Below are 18,281 nucleotides of genomic sequence, written 5' to 3' on the forward strand. Positions count from 1 at the left end.
TAACTTTATTTTCATGAAGTCTCTTATGTAATTTTCAAGCAATATGTGTCTTTTATTTCTAAAATTCCACATATCTAGTATCTTATACCCTTTCTCTATAGACTTGTTTACTTCATACGTTGTCCAGGTTCCAATAAAACTTCTTTCATTATCATTGTGATTACATTTATTTATTTTCTCTTCCCTACATTTTACACATAAAGGAAACAGTAGTTTTTCATTTTTATCAATATTTATTTGCACTAATAAAAGTGGATGATACAATACTCTGGGTGTCACTACTTTATATTTTGCAAGCCCATACCATTTTTTAGAATAACATCTCGGCTCATATAGTTTTGTGTGGTGATATACAGGATAATAATCATACTTTTGTGTTAACAACAACTGCTTTAGCTGTATTTATAGAACACCATAAAAAGCATCTCTTAGATTCAGTGATTCGAAAACCTCATGTAACTGTTTTAAGTTCGTAAGTTTTTTCGCACACTGATGAGTTAATCCAATGACATTCCCACATCTATAATAAATTATATCCTAAATTTCATGTTTCTGTATGCCTTTTTAATGTGTTTTGATATAAATCATGCACTGATTCTCTATTTTTATTGTTAATTTTTTACAGCCATGCCAAAAACAGGCATGGTATTGATAAAGAGTATTGATTTCTTTATGAAAGCTATGTGCATTAGCACCAGCTATATTTACTTCATCCACCATTAAGAGGAGGTTGATTATTATTTTCTTATTATTACTGTTTATACTATTTAACCAAGGTATAGATTCTTTACCACAATTTTCCCATTGGTCTTTATCCAATAAAGCCACTGTTCTATTAGGTAAACAATTAGATATCCATACAAAGTCCAGAAATTGTTAAATAAGTGTGAATCTATATTAGCTATATCTAGAAGTTGTTTTCTTAGTTCCAAACATCCTCTTCTCAATATATCTACCTCATATTTACAATATTCATTAATTTCTCTCTTCACATTTAATAAACAATTTTCTGTAGCTTTTTGACTAGCCGTTTGAGAAATATTTCTCTTGCTTTTGGTTTCGTAGTGTCAACACAATAACATCCAATACCAGGAACTTGCCATATGTGTATTTGTCATTTTCCTATGTATCGAACAAATGTGGGAAATATCCTTTCATTTGCTCTTTCAAATAAAATGTTTTTTGGATACAACTAAGTGATCCTTGTGTAAAATTACAGCAATCTATAATTTTTAAACCTCTTTCATCTCCAGTGACATTAATTTAGTGACTGTGTAGATAATATATGGCTTTTTTGTATTTTTTACACAATACTTCAAAAAAATGGTGTATCATTACTTTTAGCATAATGATCTATAAATGTGTAAGCTTCCACCAAAAGAATTCATCATTTGTTTTTAATTTATAGACAATAAACAGCATCACCATTAAAACTGTGAACTATTATGTAATTTGGAATATGTATTAGCATATCTTGTTGAGCTTCATAATCAAACCACCTACATTTTTTCATTATAAGTCCAAGGCTCACTCCATATAAATAATTTTCTACAACATGTAAACTGTTTTCCTGTGACTGTATTATTGAACTTTAAACATTCAAAAATATAATAGTTTTTTCTATCTCCATTAATGTAACAAGCAATTTAATACATTCATGACAGCATTTGACTGTATGTTCTTCGCTAAATATTCTTTCACACATCGCCTTTTTTGTATTTTGTATTGCATGCAACATTTATGATTTTTAATTTCTACTTCTAGATTACATAACTATATTTTTTAGTCACATACATGTCCTTTAGGTCTTAAACAAATCCTCTTACATCCTTCACACTTACAAGCTATATCACAAACTTCTTGGTCATTGTTTAAGCATTCTTCAGCATAACAGCATCTAACATATTTTTAACACTAACTTATTTCCCACTGTACTGTCCTCTGTACAACTGCTTAAAATAAATATTTTTCTTTTTATGCATTTATATTCCTTCTTGTTGTTACGTTTTTGTTCCATTTATCACAGAAATATTATGGTCCTGAAAATATTGACATACTGTTAATTATATCAAAATCTTTGCAATTTTTAAACAAATATATTATTATTGTTTTGACAGTATCATGACAGATAACTGAACTGAAATATTCAGCTCATAAAACAATTACTTGATTATTTTATAGTTGCTCAACATTTTTAATATGTTCTAGAGTAAATTCTTCTCTGGTTTATTCGCCTAATTTTTTACATAATATCATCTATAATCCTTGCAATTTTATTTACATCCTTCTCTAATTGTCTTAATTTCACCAGTAGATAGTTTTCTGTCTAATATAAAATCAGTGTGATATCATAATACAATAACTGATCTAGGATAATGTTCTATAAATGCAACTTTCAGTCTTTTTATCATCAGCTAAATTTACTATTTTGTTACCTTTGCTATCTCTATGAAGCTCTAATATTTGAATATTACATGTAGAACCTTGAACAGATTGTACAGTAATATTTTATGATTTACATGTTATAGAAATTGGAAAAAAACATTTTTTGATTTGATATTGTTATATTCAAGTTAACTCCTTTTCTTAAATTAGTTCTCTACTTACCTGTTTCTACTGTAGAATTTGGTGTTTTCCTTATACCACTAGTGATTTTCCTACTTGTGGTATCGAGTGTACTTATATTTGCATAGTTAAAGTTATTTTTACAGTCAACACCAAAGTTGTAAATTTTTCATTAGGTTTTGATTTTACTTCTTTGATCTCAAATGAATGTTTTTCGACACTTTTTATGGATAGATTTGATCGTCTCACTAATTTTTCTTGTCATGATTGTAGAGTTTTTTAAACCAGTTTCATCAAAATTGACAATTAAAAATTAATTTATATTTGGTACACAGTTTGATCTTGTTTTAATATTTTTGAATAATTTTTATGAAATTGAAAATATTGTAAAATTATTAAATTAATTAATACAAAATTATTTAATTTGCTGTAGCCTCTAATGCCAAGATTCTTATCTCTAATTTGTGTTCACTACAGAAATATTATTGAGACTCCTTCTAGGAATACATAAATTATATAATATAATTAAATTAATTCATTTGTCTTTAATTAACCTGTTGTAAATTTGTTATATTATTTCTTCTACAATAATCAAAAAGTTGCATAATAATAAATTGCTCTATTTTAGCTTATTATTTAATATTAAAAACTATTAAGTAATTTTTAAAAAAAGCTAAGCTAGGTTACTTCTTTTTGATACATTCTGGATCATATTTCTTACAGCTACTTGTCTATTTGTCTTTACAACGTAAATTTGTGTGAAAACACTCTAAATATTTAATTCCTCAACAATCAACACTTTTTTTACCTTCAACCAGTTGGTCATCATTTATCATCAACAACACTGTCTTCAAATGTACTTCACTTGGAATTGGTTGTTTTATAATAAACTATAGGAACATTTTTTCCACACACACAAGAAATTCCTTTATTATTGTATACTCTCATCTGATATTCACTTATAAATTGTATACATATTGTCTTTTAACAATTTTTGTACATTTCTTTGAGATAAAATCATCAATTGACTTACCAGACTTACAATATTTACACAGTTTAGATTCGTTGGATTCCATCTATTTACAAAAATTTTCTTAGAAAAGTAAAATTTTCTGGTTGTTTCAATGAGCCTTTTAATATATTTATTAGCTCAGGAACTAATGTTTTGTTTGATTGCAGTCAATACCAAATAAAGATAAATCAGCTATTCCACCTCTAGCAAATACGTTTGTGAATTCATAATATTCATAGAACGTCTTATTCTTGAAAATATTCAACAATCAATTAATGTATCTAACTGCAGAATTTATTCCAGTAGGCATTCCTGGAATTTCTCTAGTTGTAACACCTTGATGTTTATAACTAAAATCACAATCACTTATCCCCTCATAGAAACGTTCATGATAGAACAACAAAGTTTTTCCTGTATATTTTTACTACAAAATGTAATTTAAAATCTTGCTATAATACCTTACTATATATTGGCTTACGATGTCCTGGTATTAACTGTAATGTATATATTATCACATCTATCGTATTGACAACAAATAAAACAATTTCAATAATTGGTCTTTGATATATTCTATAAATTTTTCGCAAATTCCATGGTAAAAATGTTAACCAATTGGTTATTAGCTATGATTTCGTATTACTAACCATCTACACTCACTTTTGATAGAAAATACATAAAATTAAATTCAGAAGTAATAAGTGTGCGAACACCTTAATTTCACATTATATATCAGTTTCTTCAGATGAAACAACTGGAATTCTTTTCAGTATTGACGGCAATACGTTTTTACCATACAAGCTCTGAATAGCGTATGTATCATCTTGAGATAATTCTAAATGAGAACCATTATAGTATGGGTACATTATAGCACCTTCAACATCTGTTGTTCTAAACCTCATGCATTACTAATTTCATGAACCAAAACTTCAAATAGCTTTGTTTTGGAGTATTCTCCAATCTCCAAGTACCACAACATTTTGTCATCCATGTCTATTTCTCTATACTATTATTCATAGTTGGAAAATGCATGACGAAACACATTACCATTTCTGTGACCATATATTTTATAACTCTGTACATGTTCTTTACTTTTAATAAAAATATCAGAATTATTGTTACCTTCATGGAACTGAATGTCAATATATTCTTTTGTGATAAATGAAATGCTGCCTTTCTTAGTTGTAATACCATTTCAGTTGCAGCTTTGTAATAGCATTTAATATTTTTCTTATCCCATTTATAGATAGTAGATCTACAGTCAGTATTTATATCTCTTTCACCACATCTAGGTTTATTCATAAAATTTAGAGTTTCTTCTCATAATGCACCATTTATTTCTAGATCATTAGCGTTTTGCCGGCCGGTGTGGCCATGTGGTTCTAGGCGCTTCAGTTTGGAACCGTGTGACTGCTACGGTCGCTGGTTCGAATCCGGCCTCAGGCATGGATGTGTGTGATGTCCTTAGGTTAGTTAGGTTTAAGTAGTTCCAAGTTCTAGGGGACTGATGACCTCAGAAGTTAAGCCCCATAGTGCTCAGAGCCATTTGAACCATTAGCGTTATTCTAAACACATCACTCATTTGAGTTGAGTATTGTATTATCCTGAATTTCTAAGTAACCATGATCATTCAAATATTTCATTGCTTTACTCTTTTCATTTGTAACTGCCACTAACACAATCAATAGTAGGAGTAACTTCATTTATATAGACTTAAAGTAATATAAAATTTGTGTAAATCCTTCCAAATTGGAATTATTGAAATAAAATCAAAAATTGACTATATTTATTAATAAACTGGTATATGTATATATATATATATGTATATATATATATAAATTTTTATTAATAAAATTAAAAACTGTAATAAAAATTATTTTTATTAAATAGTCAGTCATCGACCTGTTCAACAACAAGGTTACATACAATACTAAGGTAGTGTTTATGACTATCATTAAAGAAATCAATCCCTGGTGTTAAGCTGAGAATGGCTGTGATATACTGGAATCTAAAGATAAAAAGTATTCTATAAGAGTTTATGAATCTTAAAAAAATAAAAATTAATACACAAATACACAAGTGGGTACTTCACATCCCTTACAAAATTTTCAACCACCAAAACTACTTATTAATGGAGCCATACTATACTCACATTTGGATTTAAAATGAGAATGGAATTTAAAGGTTGGGTACTAGACGAAGTATTTCCATCAGTTCATAAACATGCAGAACATAAAATTAAAGATCAAATAACTCACTTGGAAAATATAAACAAAATTAAGGAAGAACCTATATAAAATTTAAATGGAATAGTTCCTAATGCTATGGGAATAATACAAGAAAGAAACAGACAAATATATACCTTATTACCTCATGTTGTTCCTCAGATGTTCAATCAGATTTTGAGACCAACATTTGTTATTTTAATATTATTAGATGAAAACTGGGAATATAATTGTTATTTCATTGGAACACAATGAAAAAATTTACAGTGGCAAATGAATAGTCCTTTGCTGTCTCTGACAGAATTACAATGTCAACAGCAAACCTCAAACTTTTAATTTCTTCTCCGTGGATTTTAATACCTACTCCGAATTTTTCTTTTGTTTCCTTTACTCATTGCTCAATATGCAGATTGAATAACATCGGGGAGAGACTACAACCCCGTCTCACTCCCTTCCCAACCACTGCTTCCCTTTCATGTCCCTCGACTCTTATAACTGCCATCTGGTTTCTGTACAAATTGTAAATAGCCTTTCACTCCCTGTATTTTACCCCTATTCCAGTCAACATTGTCAAAAGCTTTCTCTAAGTCTACAGATCCTAGAAAAGTAGGTTTGCCTTTCCTTAATCTTTCTTCTAAGGTAAGTCGTAAGTTCAGTATTGCCTCACGTGATCCAACATTTCTACGGAATCCAAACTGATCTTCCCCGAGGTCCGTTTCTACCAGTTTTTCCATTCGTCTGTAAAGAATTCGCGCTAGTATTTTGCAGCTGTGACTTATTAAACTGATAGGTAATTTTCACACCTGTCAACACCTGCTTTCTTTGGGATTGGAATTACTATATTCTTCTTGCAGGCTGAGGGTATTTCACCTGTCTCGTACATCTTACTCACCAGATTGTAGAGTTTTGTCAGGACTGGCTCTCCCAAGGCTGTCAGTAATTCTAATGGAATGTTGTCTACTCCCGGAGCCTTGTTTCGACTCAGGTCTTTCAGTGCTCTGTCAAACTCTTCACACAGTATTGTATCTCCCATTTCATCTTCATTTACATCCTCTTCCATTCCCATAATATTGTCCTCAAGTACATCGCCCTTGTATAGTCCCTCTATATACTCCTTCCACCTTTCTGCTTTCTCCTCTTTGCTTAGAACTGGGTTTCCATCTGAGCTCTTCATATTCACACAAGTGGCTCTCTTTTCTCCAAAGGGCTCTTTAATTTTCCTGTAGGCTCTATATATCTTACTCCTAGTGAGATAAGCCTCTACATCCTTACATTTGTCCTCTAGCCATGCCTGCTTAGCCATTTTGCACTTCCTGTCAATCTCATTTCTGAGATATTTGTATTCCTTTTTACCTGCTTCATTTACTGCATTTTTATATTTTCTCCTTTCATCAATTAAATTCAATATTTCTTCTGTTACCCAAGGATTTCTCCTGGCCCTCGTCTTTTTACCTACTTGATCCTCTGCTGCCTTCACTACTTCATTCCTCAGAGCTACCCATTCTTCTTCTACTGTATTTCTCTCCCCCATTCCTGTCAATTGTTCCCTTATACTGCCCCTGAAACTCTGTACAACCTCTGGTTCTTTCAGTTTATCCAGGTCCCATCTCCTTAAATTCTCACCTTTTTGCAATTTCTTCAGTTTTAATCTACAGTTCATAGCCAATAGATTGTGGTCAGAGTCCACATCTGTCCCTGGAAATGTTCTACAATTTAAAACCTGGTTCCTAAATCTCTGTCTTACCATTATATAATCTATCTGATACCTTTTAGTATCTCCAGGATTCTTCCATGTATACAACCTTCTTTTATGATTCTTGAACCAAGTGTTGGCTATGATTAAGTTACGCTCTGTGCAAAATTCTACCAGGCGGCTTCCTCTTTCATTTCTGTCCCCCAATCCATATTCACCTACTATGTTTCCTTCTCTCCCTTTTCCTACTGTCGAATTCCAGTCACCCATGACTATTAAATTTTCGTCACCCTTCACTACCTGAATAATTTCTTTTATTTCTTCGTACATTTCTTCAATTTCTTCATCATCTGCAGAGCTAGTTGGCATATAAACTTGTACTACTGTAGTAGGTGTGGACTTCGTATCTATCTTGGCCACAATAATGCGTTCACTATGCTGTTTGTAGTAGCTTATCTGCATTCCTATTTTCATATTCCTTATTAAACCTACTCCTGCATTACCCCTATTTGATTTTGTGTTTATAACCCTGTAGTCACCTGACCGGGAGTCTTGTTCCTCCTGCCACCGAACTTCACTAATTCCCACTGTATCTAACTTTAACCTATCCATTTCCCTTTTTAAATTTTCTAACCTACCTGCCTGATTAAGGGATCTGACAATCCACGCTCTGACCCATAGAACACCAGTTTTCTTTCTCCTGAAAACGAGATCCTCTTGAGTAGACCCCGCCCAGAGATCCGAATGGGGGACTATTTTACCTCCGGAATATTTTATCCAAGAGGACGCCATCATCATTTAGTCATACAGTAAAGCTGCATGCCCTCGGGAAAAATTACGGCTGTAGTTTCCCCTTGCTTTCAGCCGTTTGCAGTACCTGCACAGCAAGGCCGTTTTGGTTATTGTTACAAGGCCAGATCAGTCAATCCTCCAGACTGTTGCCCTTGCAACTACTGAAAAGGTTGCTGCCCCTCTCCAGGAACCACACGTTTGTCTGGCCTCTCAACAGATACCCCTCCATTATGGTTGCACCTACAGTATGGCTATCTGTATCATTGAAGCATGCAAGCCTCCCCACCAATGGCAAGGTCCATGGTTCATGGGGGGTGTTGTTGATAATACAATCAATAAGCTGTTGTTTTCTAGATTTACGGTAACCTCTTATTCCTAATGGTTTCGCTCTAGCTCTTAATTCCCATAACTTTAGGTTGTTCATTTATTAGAAATACTTTTTATTAGAAAAATATAAAAGCATTGATAAGTAAAGAATTCAGAGAGGAATTATTTCATCATTGAAAAATTAAAATATATTTTGATTGCAAGATTATATTTTACTCATTATAGAAATATAGAGTCCAGGAAGCTGTACCATGCAAATCTAAAAAAAATGAGATTTTAGGTTGATTTCCAGTGAGGGTAAAAATTTACTCTTCTATAATGCTATGGATTTTCAAGACATAAAAGAATCACGTTATCATACAATGAAAGTGTTCATAAACAATACAAATTTGTTCTCCATTTAGATTGTATAAATAATTCGCATCCTCATGGTTTAATTGATCTATGAATATCGATTCTTCATCTGGAAAACATGAAAATGGAAAATATGAAAGTGCTATTTTTCTCATTCGTATTGTAGGCGACATTTATGTATAAATTTTTTAATAAAACTAAAAATCTAATAAAAGTGTTTTCTATTAAATGAGTCTAACTCCAAATACATCCATTTTGATGAATTTATTTCATAATAGTAGCAGAGCTGTTTATAACAATAAGAAAGTTCTTTTGGTAGTCTATAACGAGACTAATCGATGGTTTAAAGCTAAAAATGTTTCATAGCGATTAGAATACAAAAATACGCAAAAAGCAATTCGTGATTGTGTAAATTATGCTTCCTCAATCTGTCTTTAGGTACACATTCTTTAATCTTAAATTCAAACAATTTATAAGAAAATAACATTCTTACACACTGAACTATTGTGTGAATTATCAAATCCCAGCCATTTAAAATATGATTTAGCTCCTTCCTGTCTTAAAAAATTCTCAACTAGATATACATCTGGGTGTTTTGTCGCCCGTACTTCATACTCATAAAAATATCCTTTAGTTTTCCCTCCATTCAATACCTTTAATTTATAGGTGATGGGATTAGAATGAATAACAGCTGCAGTTTCAATGATTTCTGTGGACCAAATCCATGTGTATCCTTTTTCAAATATTCTTTTAAGTCTACTAAATTTAACTTTATCACCAACTTTTTATTTACTTTTATCATTAGATACAAACACTATTTGTTTTTAATTTTTAGTTAACATTTATTGCCTCCATAATGCTTGATATTATGATATTCAACATCCAGTTTTTCATCTACTTCAACCCATCTATAATTACATTGAAGGACAATTATTTTCCACATCTTTCGTATCAGCATTGTATTAATTTTTCTACAACATATGCTTCTAATTCAAAAAAGATGAATAATGATCAATATTTTATTTCTTCATGACATCTTGAAAATTCTTTAACATTATCTGTAAATTTCTTGGCTTTCTCTTTCTAAATATTTTTTCAAAAGCACCAAGTACATTTCTACTAGGTCTATGTTTAACTGGAAGATGGCAAGCAAATGTTTTTAAAAATCATCGATTACCATAAATATTTACATTCTTTTTAATTTTTAGGTTCCTTATAAATTACCTGGATCCATTTCTACTAATGCTGCTTGCCATAAATCATCTATACATAGAGCGATTATGTATCTTCTATAGAAACATTTTGCTTTGGTTTATGTGATTCATTTCTAGTCTGGATGAATAACCACCCATATACCTACTAAAAAATTTTAACAAATTTACTCTTTTTAGTTCAACATACTGTACAAATTCATTCAAAATTTTATCTTCCATTTTTTGTTGTTACTTTGTGAGGATTATGTGTTTCACTAAGAACCAAATGTGATGATCCATTTATATAGATTAAATATTTAATGAGATATAAATTTAATTTTCCATTCTATTATCATCATTTGATTCTAAAAACGCATCTTCAACAAAGAGTATCTCACCTAAAAGAGGTACAGTTTTAGCAGATTGGTTTAGAGATATAAATATTTTGTTTTCCTTCTTCATTTCAAGTGACAGTTTATTGAACTGGTTGGATATAAATTTGCAGTTCATTGACATTGTGTCTTTTTATCTCTATTCTAAGTCAGTAGGTGCCAGGTCGCCATTTATATGTGCTCCAAATAAAATAATTCTCTTGATTTTCATGTCATATGCAAATGTATATTTTAATACTTCATCACCAATAACAAATTAAATATCATTTTATATCTGTACTTATTCTAGCTCAAAGATAACTTAACTGGTTTAAATATGGTCTGACTTAAATAATCTGTAATTTGTTATAGTGTTGCATTTATTGCTATGAAGTTAATGAAATTTTTCATTAAGATGTGTTGTAGAGATGTAGTTAGTAAGTTGTGTTAGAGTACTTATATATTCAGGTTTTGTAATGTAGCCTTTTTCTAAGTGTTGTGTGGTAATTGCGCCATAACAATTTGAGGAGTCTTTTATATCTACTAATCTTATACCTTTGATATCAGTATAACCTTTAGTTGCTATAAAAATCTTAATTGTTTCTGAAGTTGTTTAATAAGGTTATGTTTTGGATCAAAGTTGCGTAATTCATTTAGTATTTTTTCTATTGTTGATTCTAAAGATTCTGATTCCCAGATTTCATTTTGAGTTTTGACTTTACTTTTTTGCTGCCTTGCTTACTTACATAGTTTCCAAAGTTGTGCATTTACTGTAGTCGAAGTTTCATTATGCTTACTATTATCTGACGTCAATTTTAAAATATTTATACACAAATGGGCAGAAAGTACTTCATTAAAATTTTGTAATCATTATTTATTATAGTAAATCTCACTTCAACCAAGATATTTAACCACTTCTTTAGGAATATTTCCTGCAAATGAATCAAAAAGAAGTTGTTTATCTCTATTTGTATAACTACAGATACAATATAAGCCAGCATGATCAGGTGTATCTAAATTAACTATTTCAGATTCACATTCTTTAGGATGATTAGGTAATTCATCAGTAATAGAAACACCACGAAAATATTTTAATTGTTTAATAAGTTTTTCTATATCAAAATTACTTAATGCGTTTGAAGACATATGAATGATTTTTTGTAATTTTTTTTATTTCTTACCAGTTTTCCTTTCTTTTGATAACTTATGCCTTTTTGTTCGTTTTTCTTGACCATTATTGCTTTTGAAATACCTGCTTCTCACTCAGCTGGTGAACCAATAATTGTTAGGTATGGTAATGCTGCCAAAAATGAAGAAGGAAATGATCCTTTGTGGATTGCTAGTCCTGAAACTTCTTTTTTTGTTAGGTATTTTTTTCACAACAGGTATAATAAATTGCGACCAGTTCTTTTATCTCTTTTTTTGTGCATCATTTAAAAAATTATCAACACTATTTGATTGTTCATTATTGAGTTCAGTTTTAACTGATTTTGATTTAATTTTGTCACAATTTAGTGAAGTATAATCAGTGCTACAGTTATTCATATGCATAGATAAAAAATTAATTAAGAATCCATATTCGTATAGTCCCCAACAATTATCATCAAGATATAGGCCCTTTCCTAATTTTCTCTTTGCATACAGTATTCCTTTAACTGGTGTAGTGGCTAATTTTTCTCCAGTTGATGCATCAGCAGCATGTATTCCTTCTTTTGCAGCTAACTGAAGTTGTTTATCTGCTTCATGACTTTTCTCTAAATCCTCATATTTCTATGTGCAATACCATGTTCTTACAAGCTTAATCTAGTGGATTGATTTCTTGATCTTCTCTAGAAAATCTTGGTCCTCAGACCACAAAATCTATAACAAGATAGATGCATATCAAAAGGTAAATTATTAATTGTTATGTTAACTAATCATTTTACAAAATTTTCACTGTGCCTGAATGTGTGTTGCGGGTCATTCAAAAATACAATGAAATATGGAATTACTTTTGGATTGTTAATAGTAAAAACACTGAATTTATTAGTTAACATTTGTGTTATTTCTATTTTTCATTGTGATAATTTTATGTTTCTAGCTAATTCTTCTCTATGAATAACTGTTACTCTGCTGATTGAACCTCTAATATCATTCATCTAAATACATCTATTTTCTTTTTCTGCATATTTTTATTGAACCTTCACCTTTTTGCGTCTGAAAAATCGGAACTTGTCTGTACTTGTCTTAATTTTGGAAAATAATCTACAGCAGTTTGTTTTATCAAACTTTTATATTTTTTACCTTTACTTGATCTTATTTTATTTGGATTATTATCAGAATATAATGGTCATGAATTGGAAACGTATCTGCATAATGTGATTAATCAACAACATCAACTTTTTCACCCACATCATACATAGTAATCTGTTTTTTAGTTATCAGATTCATTAATCCATCAGAACCTTCATATTCTTTTCCACTAATAGTTAATTTACCTCCCTCAACTTTTACTGGTAAATTATCAACATATTTACACATACCAACATATCTCAATCCAAAAACTTTATCTTCACTATGATTAATATGTTTTAACATTTTTCAACTTTACTTTCTCTACTCCCACATTCAAGTTGAGCTATCTTTTTTGTATCTTTAATCTCTTCTTCATAGTTCGTCAATGCATTTTGTATTTATCAGTCACTTAATATGTAGTCATAAAAAGCAGTGTGATTGCCAGACCATTCACACTTTGGACTTGCTTATCCTGGTAGATCTCCATAACAATATGGAACCATTTGTTTTTCTTCATTAGCTGCCTGTAATTTATCACATCATCGTTACCTTCTTTCCTATATTTTTCATAATCTGTTCGTGGTTTTTGTTTTTCCCTTAACTTGAATCCTTATTTCAATTATTCAAGTTTCTTCAGTTTCATTTATTTTTCTCTGGAATTATTATTTTTGGTTATCAATCAGTTTCCATTTCATTACGTAAGTTTTTATTAATGTTAAATGAGTCTCCCATTTAAATTGAGTGGTAATTCATACATTCTCATAGAAATATTGATTATACCTATATGAAAAAGCTATACTTATGCACTACCTGGATTATATACAAAATTTCTAATTTCAAATATTAACAAAAATTAATAAATTGTGTTGTGATTGAGAAACAACTGAAATTCCTGTTGGCCAATGTAGTTTGAAAAGCTTGGAAAAGTTTAATCATTCGAAAATGCATAATATACACGTAAAGCATATGAACATTTAATTATAATTATTACTGAGTGTGATATTAAAGTATATATGGGTATAAAAGACAGTATTGAAAGTGCACTTGAATTTATTCGTCAAACTATTGGAGTTAATGAAAAAGCAGATGTTAATGATGTTTCTGAATGTATTCCATTCGAATTAATCAACATAAATTTTATTTTAGGTAACGAAATATTTGTGAAACAAAATGGTCATTTTCATCGAGAAACTAATAATATTGCTTCATTCAAGCCTAATGCAGAATTAGATGTAACTGTAACTGATGGTAATGGTAATTTGATTGATTTCAATGGTGCTACTGAAACAATTAATTCAGAAATGGTGTAATAATTATTATCTTTGTTAAATAATGAACAAAATTGAAAGCTATCAGTTCTGCTCACTCCCTGCGAATGGAAATCAAAAAATAATCAAAATATTCCTAACAAGGTTACAGATAGTAGCAGAAATGTAGGAGATGCATGGCTTCATTCTAATAATGCTCAATTGTATGTGAGCTTCAATATTACTGGAGGTGATGGTACAGATTATCCAAATTATGATAGTTATAGGCCAAAGCTATTTGATTTTATAAGCATGAAGAAGGGAAATAATGTTATGTCTAGAAAAGAGCATTCTTTTATTTCATCATCAGCTTTATTGTATTTAATTTCACTTCTTAATCATAAAATAGGTATGGAAAGACATACTTAATAATGATAAAATAAAGAGTAAGAAAAATAATGGCTTTATCCAGTAAATATAGTACTTGGTGGTTTCATTAGGGACTATTAACAAATTAATGCGAAGGGTATCTTAGGGTAATTTACTCTTCTTAGATTGCCTGACTACAATAAAGTTGGAGTTGAAATAAAAGATACACTTCCAAATGAAAGTCAATTGCAGTAGAACCTATGGAAGTTCATACACCTATTGTAAAAATATGAACCGAGTTGCCAGATTGAACAACGAGAAAATATACTGAACAATCTTAAAATTCCAATTCCTTTCTGTTAACTACAAACGGTTGAGGCATTAGGGTTAAGTATTTACACAATTTTTGAGCTATATTCATGAATTGATATGAACCAGTGAACTCTGATATGCCTTATTTTATTTTTGTTATGTTTCATAATAATCGAAAAAATGATCAGTTAGCTGATTCATCACTATATGGTCACATAAAGCTGCATATAATCTATATTCGAAAAATGGAGGAAACTCATATTTCTTTAAGAAACATGGATTTTAGAGCGACTAGGCAATTATTTGAGCTCTTCTCAGTTTTAAACGAGATACTTAGCTGAAAGGAGATGTTGGAGTTGTTGGTGTAAATCTTTAAAAAGTGATAATAAATTATCCAATATGTGTGATTAATAAGCCACATAGAAAAACTATTATTATAAATCAAAGGACAGCGGTGAGGATGATGGGTGCATTGAACGATAATATACCAAAGACCACTTCTCCAAAGTCATATATGGTGAGAGATATTTCACATGGATTCTCAACACAGAAAAATAACTGAGAATTTTTAAATGTATGTAATGATATCCAATTTTCTTCGTTTTTATTTTTCTGACTAGCCCTTTTCGTGTTGATTTTCTTCCCATTTTGAATTTTTAAAATCGCTTGACATTGGTTGAGAAATTGACGAAAATCGATCTATTCAGCAGGCTGGCTGGCAGGAGACATAACGTAGCTCTCATCTCTATAGGGACTCGTGGCTGACAGAAGTTTTTATCGCTCTCTGGAGCGGCCAGAAGCCTGCTCTGTGCTATCAAACCGCAGTTTCCTGGATGACCTTAAAGCTGGTGGTGGTTCAGGAAACTGCTAAGCGACATCTCATTTTTGTTCTCCAATCAAATTCGTTTCTCAAATACCTACTACATAAGCGATTTGTGAACGTTATTTCCTTGCTCTGCTGGGCACAGCTCAATATCTACAGGATTAGTTTGACCAGACAATACTATTGCTATTTGCTATTGTCATCCACAACTGCAGCCCATAAATAAGAAGATGAAGATGACTGCCAGAAGCAGCTCTTCCAGTGCATACCAATGTGCACTTGCCAAGACACTACCAGAAGAAGAAGATAAATGGACAACGATGAACAGCCAAGTAACTGTCCAGCAGCACCAATTGGCAAAAAACCTGTCGGCGTGAAATGAAGAAAAGTGGGTATCATCAGAACAGAATGCTGCTGGGTTGCCTTTCAAAAGGCACTGAAAGATTTTGCTGAAAGTATGTTGACTGTATATAAAGGAATAAATAATTATTTGGAATCTCAAATGATTTTTAAAAATTAATGTTAATGTATACAAAATGACCAGCATTTTCAACTGAAATCTTATTGATTTTTAATTTTTTAGTGCATTCAAAATTGGCTTGCTTTTTCATATATAGTAGTAAGTGGATATTTTGAGTCTCATTAGCATGTTTTTAATGCATAACATTTTCTATCATTTGATTAATTAAATAAACTAATTTAATTAATTTCATTAGTTTGTAAAAAAAGGCTGTACATTACAAACATCCCAACTGTGCTCTAATTTATTATCGCAACTTAGAAATTTTAAAAAATATTACAATTTGTTAATTTTTGTGGGCTAGTGTCCTTGGTCTGAGCTACTGTTTAAAAAATTGTTCTAACTAGTTCTAGTTGTTCTAACTAGTGGTTATAGACTATGTACACTATAATCTTGGTTAGATGTTACTCTTTAAAAATTGCCTTTTGAATTTGTTAATTTATGCAAGCTAGTGCTCTTGCTATGATCTTAAGACTTGTGTTACATTTACAAATGAGTTATTTTCAATTGTTAATCTAAGTGGTTATCGCCCTTAGCTTGAGCAACTATTCAAATATTTTCCTAATACCAAATTTGGATAATATTAGCTGCCAGAGTGCCCTAATTAATTCTTAAGGATTTCATCCACTATTCTATAGATCTGAGCTTACTGTGTTTAAAATTGTCATTCTCCTGTTTGCCAATTTAATGGGGTAATGCTCTTAGCTTGAATGCATGATTTTTTTTAGTAGCACCAAATCTAGTTGCTGTTCCTTATTAAACTTCCCTACTTAACTGCAGCAGGCTAGGTCCATGGTTCAAACGGCTCTGAGCACTATGCGACTTAACTCCTGAGGTCATCAGTCGCCTAGAACTTAGAACTAATTAAACCTAACTAACCTAAGGACATCACACACATCCACACCCGAGGCAGGATTCGAATCTGCGACCGTAGCGGTCACGCGGTTCCAGACTGAAGCGCCTTTAACCGCACGGCCACACCAGCCGGCCTAGGTCCATGACTTTATTAATTAAATGTAACTGCTTTAATAAATGCCTTTCAAATTTGTTAATTCATATGAGCAAGTGCTCTTAACTGACTTTGGTGGGCTAGTGCTTCTAGTGTATTTTCCTAGTGCATTATGATGTTTATGTTTATCGACTATTTGGTTGGATCAGTTATCATGAACTATAGCCACCATTTCATAGACTAATGGTTAATGACAAAAAACTGTCTATTTGTCGCTAAATTACGTGGATTAGTACCTTTAGCCTCCAGTTTGAAATAGTGCTCTGTATTATGTATAAGTGCAAAGCTGTTTGCTGCCAAATTTAATTTAGTGACCACAATATGCCACTGCAGTGGCAATGGTGACCCTAAGGGGTATTTAAAGCTCAGTAATCTAAGAAGTATAGTGCCTATTTTTAGTCATTCACCTAGTTCCACCACCTCATTTGTTGAAACTATTATTGTTATATAAAAGGTTTTTTTTCCTAGACATAAACTGTTCATTTGTACTACCACTGTATGTGCTATATGAATTTTTGGTTGTATTGGTAAAATTGCATATTATTACGAATTGCTCATGATACCACTGCATGCATATCTGTGATGTCTTTTTGGATTGTGATTGTAAAGTTTAGGAAATCTAATAGTCCAGTGCCTTCCACTCAGGATTCCTTGTATCGAAACAAACCTGCTCAAAAGGTCAAAGTAACCTAAACCTGTCCTGCTATCCTTTGAGTGATAACTTAGGAAACATTTACTTCCTCCAGGCATGGCCAACAGAGGTACTTAGTGAACGACATCGAAGAAACATGTACTTTGACTTAATTATTGACATACTTGTTGGCCAAAGAAAATCAAAGATGAGGAATTTTCGTCTATAGATTGCCTGTAGCTTCTTTAGGCAACGTTTCTGCATATACTGAAAAGGCATGCACACACGCAAGCACGCGCGTGCATGAAGAACTGAACTGCAGGTGTTGGGCCCCACACTTGGTGTCAAAAATGTAATCACATTCAGCAATTTATATGCGAGCCAAATATGTATGTTTCTATGTACATATGCATGCAAGTACATGTGCATGTATGTATCTATATCCAGCATCTCCTCCTAAAACCCTGGATCAGTTTTAAACAAATTTGATAAACAAACAGCAAATTTCGTGAATATGAGCAGTGAGGGATTTATAACATCCCAGCTCCAATACGAGTGGAAATACAC

Source organism: Schistocerca piceifrons, chromosome 6 (genome assembly GCF_021461385.2).
Source record: "Schistocerca piceifrons isolate TAMUIC-IGC-003096 chromosome 6, iqSchPice1.1, whole genome shotgun sequence".
Classification (NCBI taxonomy): domain Eukaryota; kingdom Metazoa; phylum Arthropoda; class Insecta; order Orthoptera; family Acrididae; genus Schistocerca; species Schistocerca piceifrons.